Here is a 23048-nt window from a genome sequence, read left to right on the forward strand (position 1 = left end):
TCATCTCAAGTGACAAGCATAGCAACACATTTTCCAGTTCTATAATTTTCCCAGCTTTCTCATTATTTCTTTTTACAGGTGAAAACTTAGGGTAATCAATTAAACAGTTAATCAAATGTTGCAATTCAAATACTGTCTAACTGACTCACAGCTGGGGACACACAAACGCGTCAGACTTAAGGCCAACTTTGTAAGCAGTTAGTTGCTCTTTGTATCAGAGGGCAAACACTGGTGTAACAATGCTAGCTGGAAGACATATTTCATTTGTTTTGTTTCATCTGAGTATTTTATTCGTTGCCTATTATGGACTGAATGAATATGTCTTCCTCGCAATTCATATGTTGAAACCTCAACCTCCCAGTGTGGCTGTATTTGGAGATAGGGCCTCTAAGGAAGTAACTAAGGTTAAATGAGGTCATAAGGGTGAAGCCCTGATCCTTTAGGATTAATATCTTTATGAAAAACAAAACAAGAAAGCTAGTTCTTTCTCTCAGCTCTCCCTCTCCCATGCATGCACTAACAAAAGACACTGTAAAAACATAGTGAGAAGGTGGCTGAATGCAAACCAGACCAGCAAATTCAGCCTCCAGAATCATAAGAAAATTTAAGCCAGTGGTCCTCAACCTTTCTAGCACCAGGGACCTCTGCTCCTATGAGAATCTAATGCCTGCTGATCTGAGGTGGAGCTGAGGCGGTGATGCTAGTGCTGGGGAGTGGCTGCAAATACAGATGAAGCTTCGCTTGCTCTCCTGCCCACTGCTCAACTCCTGCCGTGTGGCCCGGTTCCTAACAGGCTGCGGACTACTGGTACTGGTCTGCAGCTCCAGAGCTGGGGAACCCTAGTTTAAGCCACTCAGTCTATGGTATTTTGTTATGGCAGCCCAACCATATTAATACAATACTTGCATGTTATTGACTCAGAGTGCTTTTTTTTTTTTAAATCTAAATTGGTCATTGTGTTAGATATCTTCCATTTGTTCCTGCACATTCACTCTCCACCATTCTCCTTCCTCTGTGTATCCAAATTTGGGTATCTCAGCTGTTTTCTGTTAGAGAAACTGATGATGTGATTGTCAACATTTTAAAAATTGAGAGATTTCACATGAAAATAAATCTGGATTGTCAGATTCTCATGAGAAATTAGAAGATCTGGCAACAACACTGGCAATAATAAGCTGGCACTTCCCTTTTCAACTAGATGTTAGCTCTCAAGTTGGCCATAGCTCCCACTTGGCAGGCTCCACTCAATTACTCTACCAGGCTGGCCTCTGTGGCCATCTGAGAATACTATCCCTATTTCTCTGGAGATGATACAAAGTGGTATAAAGTCCAGATGCTTGGAAATATCTTTTATTTTACTGGCTGCTGGAGGTGTTGCTGGTAACAACTCACAATTGCAACTTTTTCTGGAGTATTGTCCTTGGGCGATCAAAGCCATTTAGCTTGGGAGTGCCTAAGAATTTGCCTCCTCCGCAAGGCAAGACCAGCAATATATTCTAAGATAGATGCCTCCATTCTGGGAGGAGCAACCATTTATCCTGACCAGGGTTGATATGTCTTCCAGAGATGGGTTTACCTTTACTACCTACAGTGCCTAGGCGGCCCCACTGTCAGGTTCACTGACTTAGTATTCTGTATAGCATTACTTTGGATCAAGGGACCCATTTATGGCCAAAGATGTACAGTGGTGAGCACATGATCAGGTCATGCCGCATACCACACCATCGAGAAGTTGCTGGTATGATCAAGCCGTAGAATGACCTCTTCAAGACATAGCTGAGGCACCAGCTCAAAGATAATACTTCATGAGGATGAGGCACTATCTGTTGGGTTGCAGCATGGAACTTTAACCAATGGCTATTGTACTGATCCTATATTCCCAATAGCTAGAAAATACAGGTCCAGTACTCAGAAGGTGGAAGAATGAATGACTTCACTCACCATCATTCCCAGTGATCAATTGGAGCTAATTTTAGTCTCTGGTTCCTGAAAGGGAAATGCTTCCAACAAAAGGACACAGTAGGAGCCACTCTAAACCTAAATCTTTGCCTGTCACCTGGTCACTTTCTGTGACAGAAGATCAGTTGGCAAAGAAAGGAGTTCCCACACTGGTGAAGGAAACTGACCCCAATCATTGCAGGGAGGAAGCACTGCTACTACATAATGGGGAAAAGGGGGAGTATGTGTAGCACTTAGGGGATCCTCTGGGCCATCTCTTGGCATTTTCAGGCCTAGTTTTACTGTGGCCAGTTCCCATCACCATGACCTAATTAGGGTATGGTACTCAGAGGCTCAGAACTCTCAGGAAAAGAAGCTCTGGATCCTCCATAGATTTCTTCTGCATAAGGATCTTCATCTCAGACTCTAGGCTATCCCAAGACAAGCTTCTACCCTAAATTTTTGTCCTTCTCCCTGGAATTATTTTAAACCTTCCCATCCTTTAGCTAGCACATTAAGGGGGATTGTGCCAGTTTGCTGAGGATATGATCTTACAAGCATCTAGTGGAGAGTGGCCCATTACATGCCATTGAGCATTTGCCTATGAATATTGAGGCATCTGCATGTTTTGAAGGCCCCTGAAGGCCTATAAAGCTGTGGGAATAGTTATTCCTAATGAAAGCAAAACGAAGGAGGTTGTTTCCAGGAGCAATGAATTCAGATGCATTTAAAATAAATACCAAAGATATGAGGAAGATATACTTTAAAGTTAAATTATATAGACCACTTAAGTTCTGTACTTCATATAGCTTATATAAGATATGAAATCAGAATCTTTTGAAATTTGCTATTACACTCTTTGTATACTACTTTTTCGTTTTGTTTTATTTTTTTATTTCAGAGACTGACAGACTTGAAGAATATGAGTTTACTTACTAAGCAAGAATTTTCCAAGTAATAACTATTAGTATAACTCTTTTCTGTGCCAACGTAAAAAATAACTTCCAATTTGTGTTCTTTTTTCTTTTTTCTTCACTTTCACATTTTAGTGATTTTCTAAATCTTAATTATTTCATTGAGTGAGAGAAAACTAAAATTCAGAGGGATATTCTTTTTTTAAATGTATATTCTTTTTTTAAATGGAACCATTGGGATATTTGGAATGTTACTTTCTGCTATTACAAACGGCTTTGTTCAAATACAAAGCACATAGCAAACAGTTTTCACAATGATGGAGAGGGAGAAAAATTCTAATTCTAAAAATAAAATTGTACTTTATTGGTAATAAAAGCAATAGGTGTTGGTGTTTTTCTCCATAACAGTGACCCAAATTACTTAGTTTTTATATCAGACTGACACTTATTTTCCTCTAAGATTTCCTCTGGAAAAAACGCAAGCCTTCCAAAAATGTTTCTACTTTTTCTAAAAATCCTAATACGTTACTTGGAAAATAAAGATGTTTAGTGCTTAATATTCACTGTTTCAAAAATGTTTGTAAATTGTATTTTAAAATCTCTTTAAAGTTTAACTGAAAGTGTTAAGTATGCTTTATCCAATATTTTTTTAATTTTAGAGATTTTTCTCAGTTAAGTCATGGTACTCTTTAATCTCATAAGTTTCATTTTATAATGCTAGCCTTGAAGTATCATGAACTTAATTTGATTGTTGTATGATGTGATTTTCGGTTGCCTCTCTCTGTATGCTATTATTCACCTTTAGAACATTTTTTTCAAAGTGCTCTCTTTCTCTCTCCCTTCCTTTTCCCCTTCCTTTCCCTCTCCTCTTTCCTTCCTGAACAATTATGTCCAAAAACTGTTTGGTGATACTGAAAAAGGCAGTCATGTGTTTTGGGGGAGGTGGAAGCCATGCTGTCCCAGCACAGGGTGCTACATCCAAGATGGTGAAGAGGACAGTCATGAGTACAGCTACTCACAATGGGATGCTGGAGCCCGAGTGGGGTGAGGACCACCTGTGTAAATGTGGAACCCTCCATGGGGTGATTGTGTGAACTGAACACTCTCACTAGGAATGATGGCCCAGGGTAAGGGAGTGAACCCTGAACTGAGTCAGAAGGATGTCTACGATAGGATCGACCCAATATGGAAAGTCAAGCGAGGAGAGTGTCTACACAATTTGAAAGATTGGAATAACTGACACAGTGTTGGAGCCAAAGCAAGATGGAAATGATGTCCACAGTTGAGGAAAGAGGAGGGGCTCTGCAGCACAGGCTTGGTCTGGAGTCTCAGAGTCCGAGTTGGTATTCATGCAGGGGTAACCCATTACGGAGTATTGGAATCCAAACAAGTGAGAAGAAGGGCATCCACATGGGGAGAGGGGCCTGTCTGGAGCAGGGTGAAAAGTTGACGAGATTATCTGCTTGGGTTAAGGGGCAGCAAATTGGTCACATACAGGAAAATAGAGCAAATAAATAAATATTGGCAAAACTTGAATGGAGTTGGAGGATTAAAGCAACCTAATAAAGCAATATGAGTTGCCTAATTTTGATGATGACATAGAGGTCATGTAAGGGAACATTCTTGTTTGTAGGATAAGGAGATTGGGTGTAACGAAGCATTATGGCACCAACTTACTCCCAAATGGTAATAGGCAGGGGAAAAAAAAAGAATTCTGTGTACTGTACTTGAAATTTTTTTGTAAATTGGAGATTGTTTCAAAGTCAGAAAAAAATTAAATTCACTATTTCAAAAATGTTTGAATTCATGTCTCATGAATTTAATATACAAAACATTTTATTCATTTTATTATAACTAGAACATTCTGATTTGATTGCCAAAATAATGGTTTGGTGCCCCCCCACACCCACCCCTCTGCCCCCACACACACCCCCAGGGGGTTTTTTGATAAATATATTCTGAATTTATCCAATTCTCTCCATCTTTTCTGCTACTGCCTCAGTCTAAGCCAGGATCCTCTCCCCTGCACATCAGGGGTCTCCTGCTGTAGAACATGGGCCTTCCTCCTTCCATCCTTGCCCGCTTATGATCCAGTCTCCACATAGCAACTAGAGTGATCTTTCAGAAATATCATCTAGATCTTATCCTTCTCTGCCTATAAAACCCTCTGGTTTTATAACTCTGTAACTTAGACCAAAACCACAGTTCATAAGTCCCTTCCTGGAGCATTGGACAGTCTCTTTTCTCCCACCTCCCGCTAGTCTTTGTCTCATTCGCTGTTATTATCTAGGGCATTTTTGCTTGTTCTGCCTAGAAGCCTGATTTGTTTTTCTCTGTACTTAGGTCTCAGTCCAGGGGCCACCTCAGAAAGGATATCTCGGATTTCCTAGTCCAAATAGCTCTTTCTACCACTTCTATATTTCAATACTTAGAACTAAACCTGGTTCTCGTTGTGAAGGAATGAATGAATAAATGATAAAAAAAATAGGTTAAGAACACAAGCTCTGTGGGACTGACTTTTGAAACACGGAATCACTATTCAGCTCAGAAAATATAATTAAATAAAAGAAGAAAATAAAGAGCTAAACATTATAAAAGCTACAAATTATAATTTAAATAACTTTTGAACACAGTACTCTCACAATACACTCTTAGAGAGATGAATTCTTCCACATTCTTAGTGAAAAGAAATGTAGCATAAAAACAAAAAGAAATCTTAAACTCAGTAGGTTTTTGTTAGTAGTGATATTGGTGTGGTAACAAACTATTTTGTGTATAGTATAAAAAGAAGCAATTAATAAATTGTTGAGAACCAAGGTTCTCATTGTGGGAAAAGGAAGCTAGAAATATAGAATGAGCTAAAGTGAAAAAAAGCCTTATAATATTAGTATGAACTTATAATTTAAAATAATATAAATAATACATATGTGCATATAAATACATACACACTTGTATTTCTGTTTATACTTGTTTATATTCTGGGTCCTCTGAAAAGACCTAAAAGCAATGATAGCCTTAATTGTATACTTAAAAATGGTTAGGATAGTAATTTTATGTTTTGTGATTTTTACCACAAAGATAAATGAATGAATGAATGAATGAATGAATATTTTAAAAAGAGAAAAATGACAGTCCTTAATTAATATAATAAAGTCCAGATCTTAGTTTCTAATATCTTTTCTCAGTAAGAAAAACCAAAGCTCCTTGGAAAAATGGTTGATTCCAGGTCCCGGGTAGGAAAAGTACAAAGTAATTGTTGAGGAAAAAAGCAAGAAAATGCTCGAGTTCTAATAAATATGTTTCAAACGAACATTGAACCTGGCTTAAAAGGGTTTTCATTCTCCAATTTTGGTTCAATCTGAGCAACAAAAAAGAGTGGAACGTGTATATCTACAACAAAGAAATTTTATGGTTAACCGAATAAGTTGATGTTAAGTGTTTTTTCATGGAAAGTAATGGGAAGTACACATCATCTATGTAGTATTCTTGAATAATAATATTTAACTTGATTTTAATCATAAGAAAACAGCCAAATTTATGTTCTATGATATTCTACAAGAAAATTGGATTCATTTCTTCAAAAATATTATTGTCTCAAAAGACAAAAAAAAAGATTTTTCTAGATTATGGGAACTAAAGCAATATGACAAACAAATACGGCAATGCAGTGTTTGAACCTTGATAGAATATAATTATTTTTAAAGGTAGAGTTTGTCTCCAACTTACTTTCAAATGATTTTGCCAAAATACACATACATACTATATATATATATAAATATGTATGTAGTTGTATATATACACAGACATACATATATATGTAGAGAACATAACAAAATATTAATGTTCAGTAAATTTAAGTAAAAGATTTGTTTTCTCATCTGGGAAATGAGGGCAATAATGAACCTGTCTGAATAGCGGCTCTACCTAATACATGGAAACAAAAACAGAGAAGCAGGCAAAATGGGGAAACAAAGAAACATTTCCCAAATGAAAGATAAAAACAAAGCTCCATAAATAAATAAATAAACAGACAGATGGATAAATAAATAAATAAATAAATAAATAAATAATAAACTAAACAAAATGTAGACAAATAGTCTACCATAAACAGCCAGAAATGAATATAATAACTAAAATGAAGAATATTAGAGGGAATCAACAGATTACATAAAGCAGAAGATTGAATCAGTGATTTAGAACAGCAGTTCCCAACTTTTTTGGCACCAGAGACCAGTGCTCCTATGAGAATCTAATGCCTGATGCTCTGAGGTGGAGCTGAGATGGTGATGCTAGCACTGGGGAGTGGCTGCAAATACAGACAAAATTTCACTTGCTTGCTCACTGCTCGCCTCCTGTTGTGCGGCCTGGATCCTAACAGGCCATGGACCTATACCAGTCTGCAGCCCAGGAGTTGGGGACCCCTGATTTAGAAGAACAGCAAAAAGAAAAAAGAATCTAAAATAATGAGGATAGTTTAAGGGGTTTCTGGGACAACATCAAGCACACCAACATTGTATCTTAGGGGTACTGTCATACATTGCTGGTGTAGATCTGAGCTAGTACAGCTACTTTGAATGACAGTTTGGCAGTTACTTACAAAACTAAACATACTTTTTCCATGCAACCCAGCAGTGGCGCTGCTTAGCATTTACTTAGAGGAGATGAAAACTTAAATCCACAAAAACCTGTATGCTATGTTTACAGCAGCTTTATTCATAATTGCTGAAGCTTGGAAGCAACCACAATGTCCTTCAGCAGGTAAAGGGATAAATAAAGTGTGGTGCATCCAGGCAATGTAATATTATTCAGTGTTAAAAAGAAATGAGTGACTGAGCCATAAAAAGACATGGAGAAACATTAAATGCACATCACTAAGTGAAAGAAGCCAATCTGTAAAGTCTACATACTGTATGATTCCAACTATGTGACCTTCTAGAACAGGCAAAATGATGAAAACAGGCAAAAGATCAGTTGTCGATAGAGAGTGGAGGTGGTGGAGAGAGTGAACAGGCAGAGAGTAGAGGATTTTTAGGGCAGCGAAAAGGCTCTATATGATATTATAATGATGGATACAGATGTCATTGTCCATTTGTCCAAACCCATGGAATGTACAGCACCAAGAGTAAGCCATAATGGACTATGAACTTTGGTTGATTATGATTTCTCAAAGTAGGTTCATCAATTACAACAAATGTACCACTTCAGTGACTGATGTTGATAATGAGGAAGGCTACGCATATGTGGGAGCAAGAAATATATGAAAAATGTCTGTACTTTCCTCCCATTTAGCTATGAACTTAAAACTGCTCCAAAAAATAAAGTTATATTTAAAAACAAAACAAACAAACAAACAAACAAAAGACATAAAGTAGCTGAATGGATAAGAAAACAAGACCCATTTATATATGTCAGTAATAGGCAGCTCACTTCAGATTGAAAGACACACACACAGACTGAAAGTAAAGAACGGGAAAAAATATTTCTTGAAAATAGAATTTAAAAAAAACTGGAGTAGCAGTATTTATATCAGACTGAATATACTTTAAAACAAAGATTATAACAAGAGACAAAGAAGGACCCAATAATTCCATTCCTGAGTATTTATCAAAAGAAACCCAAAACACTAATTCAAAAAGACATATGCATCCATATATTTATTGAAGTATTATTTATAATAGCCAAGATATGAAAGCCACCCAAGTGTCCATCAATAGATAAGTGAATAAAAAAGAAGTGGTAGATTTATACAATAGAACATTACTCAGCCATAAAAAAAGAATGAAATCTTGCCATCTGCAACTACGTGGATGGATCTAGAGGATAATATGCTATGTGAAATAAGTAGACAGGAAAAGACAAATATCTTCGATCTCACTTATATGTGGAATCTATAAAATCAACGAAAAAACAAAACAAATTAACATTCGATCATTGCCAGATGGGAGGGGCAGTGGGGGATGAGTGAAGAGGGAGACAGGATTAAGGGGTATAAATAGATAGTTACAAAATAGACATGAGGATGTAAAGTACAGGAAATGTAGTCAATAATATTGTAATAAGGATGGTGTCAGATGGGTACTAGATTTGTTGGAGCCGTTGCTGTAATAATATAACTGTCTAATTACTATGTTGTACACTTGAAACTAAATATATTATTGTATGTTAACTGTAATTGAAAAATAAAAAATTATTTAAAATATACATATAAATGGAACCACTTTAAAATGGAACTAGAGCTGCCATGCTGGAGGAACTTCCTTACATGTCTTATGCCTCAAATCTTAGGAATGTTCGAGCAGGGTGGAATATTCTTGGACTGGGCCTACGGCACTCTCATGTCCAAAGAAACTATTTGGAAAGAGAGCAAGAGAGCAGATAAAATGACTACTGAACTGATGGTTACTGGATTAAAAAAATTTTTAATTGTTTAGAATTAGCATCAGTATGTTAGTATCGCACCAAAGGAAACGCTTTCCTTATATTGATGTAATCGTTCCCCTTCCCTTTCTCATAAATACCCCTCGTTTATGTCTCCTAATTGGAACATTATTTGGGCTTCTGCCTGAGTCAATGCTTCCCGAATAGCTATTCTTCGATTCAAATAATTTCTGTTGCCTCTTAACAATAAAAATAACAATAACAATAATAACAAACTTGATTATATAGTAATAAAAAGTCTAACAAGATTTTTTCTTGATGATTAAATGCACAAATACATGCTAAGAACATAGGAGAGTTACTTGACATATAATAAATACTCAAATATTACTATTGCTTATTGCCATTACCCTAAAACCTATGATAGCTCTTTGTGGAATAAGATTATCACTTAGCTGGTAATTAAATGATGCATATTTATAAAATACATTTTTAAGATTTGTTTCTTCTCTTTTATATCAACTTTAGGAAAATAAATATATCAGATTAATTGCACATGTATGGATAAAAGCATCTTAGAATGTCTTTATTTCACAATCTCTGATTCGTTTATCTCTGTTGCAAATTGACTCTTCTGACTGAAAATGGTAGTATTGTTAATGCATTTAACCACATTTGCATAGGAAATGTAAATATCGAAGAAATAAAAAAATGAACAAATTAATAAATTGACCCTGAAAGTCAGATTCTCTGATTACACTCCTCCAAAGGCTGAGGAAGCTATGAGCCTCTGCTTTCTGTTCTGGGTGCCTGCATCGGAAAGCACTTTCATGTACTGAGTGGATTTAGGATAATGGGCTCTTTTGTGTCTTTTATATTATAGCACCAGCTGTGAATGGTTCCTGTAATCTATACTCAGGCAGAGAAATGGGCATGAACAATTTGTGATTTTAACAATGTCAAGAAAATACACTATGTTAAAAAAAAATCTTCTAGTGGTTTCTAGCTGAAGAATCACTCATTCATGTGTAGACCATCAGTTGTACCCAGAGGAAGCCTCCCTCGATAGCCCCTATCACTCATTAATAGGTACACACAATTAGTTCAACAGACTGAATAGTTTAACAGATTAGTCACTTAACTAGGTCTTGAGAAAATAGAACTGTTAAGAATTGGCAGCGCAATGGAAGAAGATCAAATTCTGGAGTGTGGGACATTTATCCAAAAGAAATGCAGTTCCGGTGGCAGAGCCAAAAAGTGGGGCTCAGACCGGTAAAAAGGCTACACGGCAGGATGGGAGGGACTGATGAAAAGACAGATGAAGGTGCAGAGGAAAAACCACTTCCTCTCTTTCTCCTGGGGCTGGTCATGCATATTTCAGTAGAGTATAAAGATTCCTGGATGGCCTCTCGCCACTTTTTGTCTTAAATTCTGATGACATATCAAAATGTTTTCTAAGCACTCTGATGGAAAATTCATCAGAAAGTGTATAAAAGTATGCGATGGGGATTTTTCCTCTCACATCCGTCCCTACGGTCTTTGGTTAAGATCTATAATTGCCTAAAACTAAACCTTTGAGCCATTTACCTGCTGGATTAGAGGAACTGACTTATCTCATGGCAAGGCTGATGGATGACCACTGAGTGTAAATCGCTTGGACCCTGACACCATAGTGATCAAAGTCGAGAAAGTAGAAAGCTGTCTTCATTCAAAGGGCTAAAAAAAAGTGTGCCCCAGCCAGAAACACGTGTGGCTGAAACACATCCAATGAATGAAGCTATCACAGCCTCTGTAGGTTTTAGTCTTTGATTTTTAAAATAGTCAGTGTTTCTGATTTTTCAAAGTTGGCTCTACCATGGAATTTTTTCCAATTAAGTATTAAATCCAGGAATCAGCAGGAAGGGAGTACTTCATCATTTACTACAAGACATGAGCAAATGAGTTTGAAGAGTAGCTAAAGAAGTAGGTGGGAGAGATTACCAGCAGCTGGATTTTCTCCAATACCACTCACCTCCTTCAAACTCTATGAAAGTGTATCTACATTGATACACTAATAGAATTGTAGAACTGATTCAAGATAGCAAAATATATTGAGGTATCATTTATAGTTAAAGTATCATGTATACTTTATAACTTCAAGTACTTTACTTTTGTGAGTAGAAGGAAGCTGTGATATAAGTAATATGAAAGCTAAAAATAAAACTAAAAAAACATTTTTGTCTTACACTTGATTGGGGTGAAGTAAACATTCGATAACGTGCGCCACTTCAAAAATGATGAAAATCCAATGTGGGTAAAGCACATCACCGGAGAACATGCATTTAGGCTCAGACAGGACTAACCATGAATTCTAGCTTCACCACTGCTGGCTATATGGCAAGTTACTTAACGTCTCAGAGTCTCAGTTACTTGAACCATAAACGGGAGTTACACTACCCATTCTAGGATTAAAGAGGTAACATATGTTTGTCAGCAGATAGTCTGTGAGTAGGCAACACATGGCCACTATTCTCCAGAAAGAGCTCCCTCAGGCCCAACTTCTCTTTGACCATGCCCACCAGGCTCGGCCCCTGAATGCCCTGTTCCATGCTAAGAACAGCACCCTGCCTTGATTTCCACAGAACCTCAGCCTGTAAATATTCATTTTCTTTCTCTCATCTCATTCTCTGTCACATTCATAACTTGAGTGTATCGCAGACACATAGGAATTGAGGATGTAGTAATCACAAAAAGTTTTGATAAGTTTAAAACACAAACATATAAGATTCTATTTTCAAAGTGGGGTTGAAATAAGAGGTAAACTGGTCATTTTTGCTTTTCGTTTTCTACCTGAACTGTTTCAGACTTGAGTTACATAAAACTCCAGCTTTAGGCATCGGGAATCAACATTTTCACACATTCGCACCCGCTTCAGGGCCCCTAGCCAGAGCTCTTCCTAAATGCAGAGGAAGGTTTGCCAACTGATTCAGCAGTTGTCCTAGAGGAACCTTGGACTTGGATCTATCTCTCTTCCCACCCCCTTTCTTTCTATCTGCCTCCTACCTCCTGCTGAAAGCTGTCAGACTGACTGCATTTTGACCCTGGTTCTTCTGAAATTCTTGTGAAATGCTTTAATCACTTCTTCTTCTACTATTGCAATTTCCTCTCATATATTCTTTCAAAACCTTTCTTGTGAAATTGTCTTATCAACCGAACTGTAGCTAGCCTACCTTTTCAAAACAGAGATTTCTTTTTCTTCCTTGTTTTCTATTTTATCTAAAGCCAAGTCAAATATAGAACAACCTTTTATTTCTAAATTTTGATTATACATGAGGAAGACTTTGCAATATTAGTTATTTATTTGGTTCGTTTAATACACTTTCACTTTTTTTGTCACTCAATACAGATCTGATTTGGAAAGTGGTCTTAAAATTGACTTACAATAAGTACAAAATCTTTATTGTAACCACAGAGGTTTGCATAGCATGAAACCTTGCCTTAAACATTTATCTCCTTGGTTAGTGAGGCACTCTGAAAATTTTCTAATGTTCCTATGAATTAAGGACATCCTAAGGTCTATTTCAATGAGGTAATTTTCCTATACCACATTTGCAATCTAGTATCCTATTTAAAAAAAGATATTATCTGTGGATGAGATAGAAAACAAGAAACAAATTGACTTCCTAAATCTTCAGGCAATAAACAAAGACTTTCTGTCTGAGCTCTTTACCACAAACACAAATAACACAAACCCTCAAATCCATGTTAATAAATCTGAAACGCCCATTCCCTCCTACGCATAGAATATTTGTCTTTTCCTAGCCTTGGAAACAACTGTTGTTTAACTGCTGGTGTAATTCTTAGCAAGCTATTACCCTTTGTTATATCAGAAAAAGCTTTCCTCTTAGTCTTCTGATTTAGTCAGCAGATTTTTCTTGGATAGTCTGAGTCTTGGATAGTCTGACTACATTTCTTCCCACGTGCAGAAGAAGGGCCATGTGGCCCATGCACAAAAAGGACCATGTGGCCCATGCAGAAGAATCACAGATATTATGATTTATGGATGGTGGAAAAAATTGAAGAGAAAACCCACATCTCATGTCAGCTATCCTGGATTGTTTGAAAGACTCAGTAACCATCACTTATTAAAAAGCGGGTTCATGCTATACTTCCATCCAGAGAAATCTACAAAAAACTGCTCACATAAAAGGCAATTTGGTCACAAATCACACCTTCTTTGCAGAGCTTTGTGACTTGCCATTTGGGAGACCTATCTGAAATCATTGTTTTATTGTTTTCTATCAATAATGTTGGAAAATATTACTAAATATGATAGGCCTCTCTTTTTTTAAAAAAAATTGGGGTAACTTTGGTTAATACAATTATATAATTTTCAGGTGTACATTATCATTTGACATCTGTATATTCTATTATATGTTTACCACCCAAAGTCCAGTTTCCTTCAGCTACCATATATTTGATCCCCCTTACCCGCTTCACCCTCCCCTCTATTTGACCCCCTTTACCCTGTCAATCTCCCCTCTCCTCCCCCATCCCACTACTAACCACTACTCTCTAGTCCTCTGGTAACCATTAGCCTACATGAGTCTCTGTCCATGAGTCTCTGTTTGATTGTCCTGCTCATTTGTTGCTTTTAGGTTTATATCCCAAAATGATAGCATGTGATTTTCAACTTTTTCATGACAGGACTCTCTTAAATGACATTTATTCAGACCCCTCAACTAAATTCCACTTTCAGCTCCTGGATGATGACTGCCTTTTTCTCCGAGGTGACTCAAGGCCTCTCACATGATTTTTAGTGCATACCACATAACCTAAGTTCTAAATCAGACCTTTCTAAACAATAACCTACAAATTTTATAAACATCTATCCAGACAGTTTTACATGATAGCCACAAATAGAGAATCGATTTTATTTAAAAACAAATTTATGTAGTCCTAAGAGTGTTTCTCTGGTGGCACGGCCACCCCCTCCATAAGCAGAGAAAGAGAACAGATCTTTGATGCACCAGACACTGAGTTAGCTTCTTTCTAATACATTATCCCAGCTTTTCCTCACAGTAATCTTATGAATTATATTGTTAGCCCCATTTTGCACATGAGAGAGGGCTCAGAGATATCAACTAGCTTAAGTGTCTCAGCTGGGATTCCATCTAATTCTAATGCCCATGCTTCCTCCTTAGAACAAGCCTCTCTTAAGAAAAATATTTCTCCCCTTTTCTGAAAAAAAACTCTACCTCGACCAGAAAAAGAAGGTGGTAAACCAATTCATCCTGCAAGAAGAATTGGAAGGAAGGCAAAACTATCATTCTCTCAAACTTAAGAAAAAAAAATGTAGTAATAAATAGCTTTTAATAAAATATATAAGGTAGATTGCAAAACACAATAAGTTGATGATTTTGTCTAAATAATATGAATGCCAAATATATAAACATTTTATCACAGTCACTTTTTTATTAGGTTTCTACATGGAATTTTAAAAATAATCATTATACACATCTGCTTCACATCTGTAGTCTCTCTGCCTACAACTTTACTGCTGGTGGCAGCAGTAAAATCACACCATCTCTCTCTGCTATAAGACACAGGACAAACCTAAGAGGCCTCCCATCTAAGCATAATGTTAGGGAACAAAATAGAAGAAAATTGAGTGTTTGGGCATATGACATGGGGGTCTGGGGCAGTCTGTAGAAGTAAAAACTGAGAATCCAGAGAGAAATTAGCTAACGTTCAAGATGGTTGAGGTATTCTAGGCAACAGAGTTGCAAAAATAATCTGGAATAAATAAGTTTATAGCTTGTAATGTTAAGATTCCAAATTAGAAGTCCCAATCTGTCTGTAAACTCTTCGATCTATAATTGATCTTTTGCCTACCAAATGGTTATTTGGGTTGTTGTTGTTGTTGTTGTTTAACTTTACTCTCCAAATTGTGAGATGAGAATCACTACTGCATTTATTAAAATTCAACAGTGAGTTAAATAATCAGCTCACAGAATTAAAGATAGACTCAACCCATTGTATTTGGCAAAATATCTCTTTTCTCTTTTTTTGATGATTGTTAAGTCTACATTATATATTTAACATGAAAGACTTAAATGTGTGTTTGTGAATCAATGTAAAATGTGCCCAGTGTAGAAGGCAGCATAATGGTTCCCAAAGATGTCTACGTCTTAATGCTGGGGACGGGCGAATATGTTAGGTTGCATGGTAAAGGGGAATAAGTTTGCAGATAGAATTAAGCTTGTTAAGCAAGTGACCTTGTGATGGGGAGATTCTCCTTTATATGGGAAAAAGGGAGACAGAGAGAGTGGAAGAAAGAAAACATATTCTCCCTAAAAACTCTAGAAGTTAATACAGCCCAGCTGCTGACACCTTATTGTTCAGCCTAGTGAGACCCATTTCAAACTTCTGTCCTCCAGCACTCTAAGATAATAAATTTGTGTTGTTTTAAGCCACAAAATTTGTGGTCATTTGTTATAGTAGCAATAGGAAACTAATATACCCAATGTTCTGAAACAAAATATTAATCAGTATAAAAGTCTAGATATATTGACTAATAATATTTATATTTGAGATAGTAACAATATCACTAATTCCCAAACAAAGCTTAAGTGCATTTAAGTGGCACAAAAGACAAAAACGAAGACAACAAAAAGAAAGGAAGAAAGAGAGTAGATAAAGCAGGAATATAAAATTGATAATTGTTGAATGACTGGTGATGGGTTCATGGGGTTCATTGTACCATCCACTCTACCTTACTGAACATTGGAAAACATCTGTGACAAAGATTAAAAACATTTTCATTCCCCTAAATTAATTAAGTTTCAAAAAAGAACCCTAAAGAAAAGCTACTACTATATTAAATAAGTACTTTGAATGAAATGTGAAAGACAAAAACCAAACTCTCTCCTTTTAGGATTTACTCTGAAGCCTTTGGTGTTGGTATATTTCCACTGGAGATTATTAATACCACATTTTCATAGCAGATGATCTGTTTTCTGCTTAAGCTTGAAATGCAAAGTTCTCTGTGGAACAAGCATTTTTTTCTGGAAAAAAAAAAAACTAAAGAAATCTATTCCATTTACAACAGTATCGAAAACAATAAAATTCTTAGGAATAAATTTAACCGAGGAGATGAAATATCTCCACTCAAAACTATAAGACATTAATGAAAAAATTGAAGACATGAATAAATGGAGAGGTATCCTGTGTTCATGGATTGAAAGAATTAAAATTGCTGAAATAACAATACTGCTGAAAGCCATCTACAGGTTCCATTCAGTCCTTATCAAGGTTCCACAGGCATTTTTATAGAAGTTGGAAGAAAAATGTCTAAAATTTATATGGAACTGTAAAAGACTCTGAATAGCCAAAGAAATCCCAAGAAAGAACAAAACAGAATGCATCACACTTCATGATTTTAAGCTATACTATAAAGCTATAATAATCAAAACAGCATAATAGTGGCATAAAAACAGACATATAGACCAATGAAATAGAAGTGAGAGTCCAGAAATAAATCCAAACATATACAGTCAACTAATATTTGATGAAGGATCCATCGAATGGAGAAAAGACAGTTTCTTCAATAAATGATGCTGAGAAAATTAGATATTCACTTGTTAGAGAATGAAACTAAACCCACCAATCACAAAAATCAACTTGGAAGAACTAGCCAGTTACAAAAAAAAAAAAGTCTGGGATTGTGTGTGTGTGTGTGTGTGCGCGCGCGTGCCAATATAATTCTAACTAAGGTTCTTAGTACCTACATAATTTTAGTATCTATTGTATAATTTTAAATTTCTTTTGTCTCTTGATTCCTCCTTTTTTTATGTCAATCAGCAGCCGTATTTTTCTGGGAAAGTATCATTCTAAAAAGTTCGTATCTAAAGGCATTATGGAAATTATGTCTCCTTTTCTTGATTTCATTTTTTCTGTGGAAAGTAGATCACAGATTCTACAATTCTTGGCCATTAGCTACACTTATTCTCTTAAAACAAGTTTACATTCTTATAGACTTACAAAATCACAATGCAACATCAAGAACCATGATACTTTATCCTCTAATTCTCAGAAGATATAAGACCAAAAAAGCCCAAAATACAAAAACAAACAAACAAAAAAACACATTCTATCTATATTTGAATAACTCCAAAAAGGTTTTTATAAATTTGACAGTTCCAGTTTATCTTCTTAACATTGTCACTACCACCACCAAGAAACATTTCTTTGTATTTGATCTAGGCAGTGTGAGAACTTGGCCTCTTGTTCTCTTTGATGGAGAAGGAAAACAGCTGGTAACCATTATGCATATTATATACCTTCAAACACTGCAAGACTGTTATTAGGTTACCTTTCTTCTCTACTCCAAGATAAGCAATCCCAATGTCTTTAACTCTTTCTTATAAGTTCCATTTCCCAACCCTCTCATCAACACTCATAGTCTTTTCTGAATCATCCCTAAATTTCAGAGTTCTCTTAAGATGTGGAGCCCCAAACTGAAAAGCCCTTTCTTATGAAAATCTGAGCAGTGCTGAGTAAGGGAAAGAACTATCTATTTATCCATCTGTCTATTTAAAGTTAAGAGATCATGGAGGGTCTACCACTGTGGACCATAGATGCTGGGTGTATTTTTGTGCTAAAGTAACATGAACATCAAAAGGGAGAAGGCATGTCTGTTTTTGCCTTAAGCTCTTGGCTTCAGTGAGACCACACCTAAAAGGGACCTTTAAGACACATCTAAAGCCAAATAACAGACAATGTCTGGTCTAAATCAAAGGCAGAGACATTCTGTTGACTCAGAATCATTATCTTTGAAACCATTTGTTCTTACATGGTTAAATGTTGATTACCAAATTCCACCGGGGTGTGTGTGTGTGTGTGTGTGTGTGTGTGTGTGTGTGTGTGTGTGTGTGTTGGAGAGAGACTTATTACTTCTTCCTTATTCATATAGTTTGCCAGTCTTAAATGTAGATAGTTTCTTTATGAAAATTATCAGTTTTATTTGTTTTGATTCATGACAGAACCCAAATGATCTAATATTTTAAAGCAGAAAAATTTGATTTTCTTTTCTATACATTCACTTTGTTTTCTTCTATCTATCCTTTTCTTTCCCTGTTCTGTTTCCTTCCCACTTATTCACTATATCTGATATCTACATCTATCACTCATAGATGAAACAGAAAAGAATTAAGAAAAATGTGAGGGTAGGATGGGATAGAAGGGATTTAATTAAGGATGTAAAATCATCAATGTTCATATTTGAAAACTTCAACTAGGAATGATGGCATTAAGTACAGGTAACTTCCAAATTATGAACAGAAAGGACAGGAAACAAAGCTATCTAGTGATCAAGAAGATGTCATAGTTCCTCAGACTCAAACTTTCAACTGCTCAAAATTTGAGGAGCTTTTATGTCTAAGATGAGTTGTGAGTTGTATTTCATCAAAAATAAAATTTGGAATAAAACAGTTCATTCTTTTAAATTCTCTCCACTTCAAAAGGAAGCTATATTTGTTAGTGTGGCAAAACTGAAAATTAAGCCCAAGAGTCAGAAGGATGGAGAGAAGCATCCCAGCTCTGACAAACCACCAGCAGGCTGGAGTATTCACAGCCAACCTGCTTGGCAAATTGGTGTTTGAAAATATTATGTCTCGAGTATAGGAAGTCTGCAGGCGGAGTGTTTGTGGTGTTATCAGACAAAAATCTCTGTGTACCTGGACTTCGTGTCCAAGTCTCTTCAAACCCCAGGCTTCGCACTGAGTTATGTCAACATATGACTCAGAAGAGACGGAAAAGGAAAAACAGGCACAAAGCAGGCAAAGCTGGGGAGAAAAGAGCAAATAAAAACATAAGCCAAAGTAAGCCAGCTTGGTTCTGAGAACTGCTAATACTTTTTTTTTTTTAACCGAAATTAAGAAGGAAAGATGAATCTCCATCTTCTCATGACTAGAACTTTCTTCTCATCTCAGGGAACAAGGAGGTAATCAGAAAATGTATAGGATTACAATGAGAATTAACATTGCTGTCTAATCCAAACCATTGCCAGAAAGTACTGATGATTTCTATCCATCTTTTAGTTCCAACATGGATATGTGTTAGCTTTCCTGAACAGTGTATAAATATAACTCACTCAATTGTTATCAGAAAATGATATTGTAAAGCTGATTAAACTCTTTCTTTGAGGGTAAATTACTGGACATTGGTCTCTCATGTAACCGAACCTCTCTGAGGGACACTAACCTCAAATAGTAGACATCAATACTTTCCTCGAATATCTGGTTAATCTAGCCTCAAAGTACACTCATTTAAAATGAACATATCTGTATGATAAAAGATGCTTTTGTGAAATAAAGAATGTTTTATTTCTCTTACTGCATGGTCAAAATTATCATCCCCAGAAATGCTAATTGAAAATAAAAATATTATAACTTTTTTTTAGTATAATATAGCAGTTACACTTCAGTAAAAGTGCAGTTGTTTCTTTTTCCTTTTAAGTACCAGTGCTAAATAAAGGCTATGAACCTGCTGGTCATGGACTGTGTCTGAAGAGAATTTTTTACATAGTACATAACTTAATGTGTGTACTCAATAAAGCCATTAGCATACCTACAGAGTGAATAAATCCCTGAGTCAGTCTTGCGGAAAATGGAGGGTGTGGTAAAAAAAAAATACCTAGAGAATTTGACCTATTTTGCCAGACAATTTGGGAACTGCAATGTTCTCTGCATTAATATAATATGAAGTTGTTGATCAAATAATCCCAAACATGTATAATAAAGTCCTATGCCCTGACTCTCCTGGCTTGGCAGATGTAACCAACTATGTCAAGACAAGAATGTAAATTGGAGAGAAAAAAGACTAAATGAGGACAGAGAGATAGCGAATTCCTCTCAATTAGGCAAGATTGACTTTAGGGTTTAACTAAGAGTTTAAAATTCTAATTAAAAATGAATAGGGCATTCTAAGAGTTTTTTTCTCTTACCTGTAAAAACTAGTATTTTTCATAGTTTTTCGTACATTTTATATGATTCCTAAATATTTCACATGTTTCTAATGACATTTTGTGTTCTGAAAAAAGAGGGGTAATGAAACGTTAATGATTATGACACACAAATGATCCAAGCGGTTGTAGTAAAATCTGTGTTCCTCAATCTGATAGACTGATAAGGGTGATAAATGTGACTTTTCTAATTTTAAGTAGAGTTTTACAGAATAAAACAGGTTGTGAACTCAATTTCTTCTTAAAGACTTTTTTTAGACATGTTTTCCTTAGTTTATATTTTATTATCATAAACTTAACTCTGTAATTCAGCTAGAGTTGGAGGGGGATAAAGAAAAATGTAACTCAAAGAACTGCAATGAGAGCACAAATATTATAGGATATTTAAGCAAATGGGGATAGAAGGGTACTCTCCTAGCTACAGAAATAATGATTAATATAAGATCTCAGATTGGGATTTAAGCAGATCCTGTGTGTTAAAATAGCTGTTGTAGAGCAGATAGAAAATATTTCTTGCAGTGTACTGGCTCCGCAGTATGCATATTGAGAAAGAATTTCACCATCAGGTAGAAAATAAAAATAGATGACCAAAAAAAAAAAAAAGTTACATTGCATATTTCCTGTTTCCCTGTAGAGTCTCAATCAGTATTTCTTGGATTGATGGTTGGGTGGATGGATAGATGGAATGAAGGATGGATGGAAGGAAGGAAGGAAGGAAGGAAGGAAGGAAGGAAGGAAGGAAGGAAGGAAGGAAGGAAGAAAAGGGTGCCATAACCCCAATAGTTGGAGAGTTGATATTTTCATACTATCCAGAATAAATGTTGGCTTGTAGATATTGAAGGGAGAAGCTGAAGGAATGGGCCACTGTTCTCCAACATTCTCTCTCTCTGCTTCTTCCCTATTCTCCAATATAAAAAGAGTTGATGTAGATGGGCTAAGTTCAATTCGAGATCAATAGAACTATTAAGTGTTGACAGAAAAAGGCTTAACGTTCAAGAGTTTTGGTCTTAGATATTTCCACCTCTCTATCTCTTTTTACCAAAAAAATGATTTAAAGTTAGATTTCTTGTCTATGGCTATGCTACCCTGAATGTGCCCAATCTCATCTGATTTTGGAAGCTAAGCAGGGTTGGGCCTGGTTAGTACTTGGATGGGAGACCACCTAGGAATATGAGGTGCTGTAGGCAAAAATAACTAACTAACTAACTAACTAACTAAATAAATAAATAAAGTGAGTAAGTTAGATTTCTCAATAACTTTTTCTTAAGTAATATTCAATGAAATTGTGGGATACTACTTAGATCTTTCAATTCTATCAGTTGAAACCATCAGTTGCATGGATTTTTTTTTATGGTGTCAATAATGAAATCTTGTAACAGCAACTCTTGCCTAAACCAAATTTTACCTTTTGAATGTCCAAGGAAATACTTTAGACAGTGTTAATTAATGTCACACAAATTAAATGAGTAGCTTCTTTTAAATCTTTGAGGGATTCTAATTATACATTTTTTATTTTATCACATATTGCAAGAAATTTTGAAAATACATAAAAATGTCAAGAAACAGAAATTATTTGTTAGATTTCCTCTCAGAGATGAGAAAGGCTGATGCTGCCAATATTCAAGCTTCTTTTCTTCCTCTTGGGAATACATTTCTCAAAACTTTGGGAAAAGAGATGAGGTCACATGATTGAGTTCCGGCCAGTGGTTCATGGACAGAAGTGATGTGTCTGGATTCTAGGCCATACCTCTGAAACCTCTTTCCTTCACCTGCCTAGTGAATGCACATCAGAACTCAGTCTCTAGAAAGAGCCTGGTTCCTCAAATTATTGCATGGAGAAGAGTCACCTTCCAGCCCTACACTGGACTGTGACATAACAAGAAATAAACTTTTACTGTTAAGACACAGAGATTGAACGAAGTTTGTTTATTATAGCAGGTAGCCACCCTTGACAAGTACAGATGATCATTAACATTTCAGCATATTTTTAAATTTTTTTTTCTGTGTATACTGTATATTCAATATGGTTTTGGTCAGACTGAAAGTGTGCTTTTGTATTCTGATTTTTTATTTAATGTTATATCATAAGAATCATGTTTTATTATAAATGCTTCATAAATATAACTTTTAATGACCACACAGTATTCTATTATGTGTACATATTACAATTTATTTAACTAAAACATATTTTTGGATAACAAAGTTCCACCTAGTTTTTCACTATAACTATATGATGAACACATTTATGCAGAAATCTGTGTACATGTATGTTTTTATTTTCTTTAAATAAATTTTCAGAAGTAGAATCACTGGGTTAAATATTGTAAATATTTTGTGTTATGGTTTGAATATATATTGAAAAAACTGTTTTCTCCAAAATTCGCATTCTATCATAAGTGATATGGGAATGCTTACCTTACCATACCTTCATCAGTAACAAGAATTATTATAATGAGGAATTTTAACTAAAATTATGTTCTTAGCCCTTGTCAACAAGGTTAACAAACCATAAGGAAAATAAGTTCCACCATATCTGCTGGATTCTATAGATTATCTACTTTTTAAGTAGGGGAGCTGCAAACTATATTTGCAAGTTACAGCATATGAAGAGCAGAATCTTCAAAAATAGAAGACAACTTTAACAGTACAAAGCTGTTCAAAAGTTATTAGAATGAGGCTAACAGACTGGGAGAGAATATTTAAATAAGGTACTGAAGAATAAATTGGGAGCCTGCCATTTAGATAGGAGGGCAAAGGACATTACAGATGGAGAAATATAGATGCAAATACATGGAGGCATAAATGAATGGCCAAGT

General features: G+C 35.7%; 1 pseudogene; it reads left to right on the top strand.

The window, feature by feature from the left end:
• The first annotated feature begins 21300 nt into the window (after positions 1–21300).
• Positions 21301–21419, top strand: LOC118614346 (annotated as a pseudogene).
• The last annotated feature ends 1629 nt before the right edge of the window (positions 21420–23048 follow it).

This window comes from Rousettus aegyptiacus, unplaced genomic scaffold, assembly GCF_014176215.1.
Source record: "Rousettus aegyptiacus isolate mRouAeg1 unplaced genomic scaffold, mRouAeg1.p scaffold_m13_p_2, whole genome shotgun sequence".
NCBI classification, from domain to species: Eukaryota; Metazoa; Chordata; class Mammalia; order Chiroptera; family Pteropodidae; genus Rousettus; species Rousettus aegyptiacus.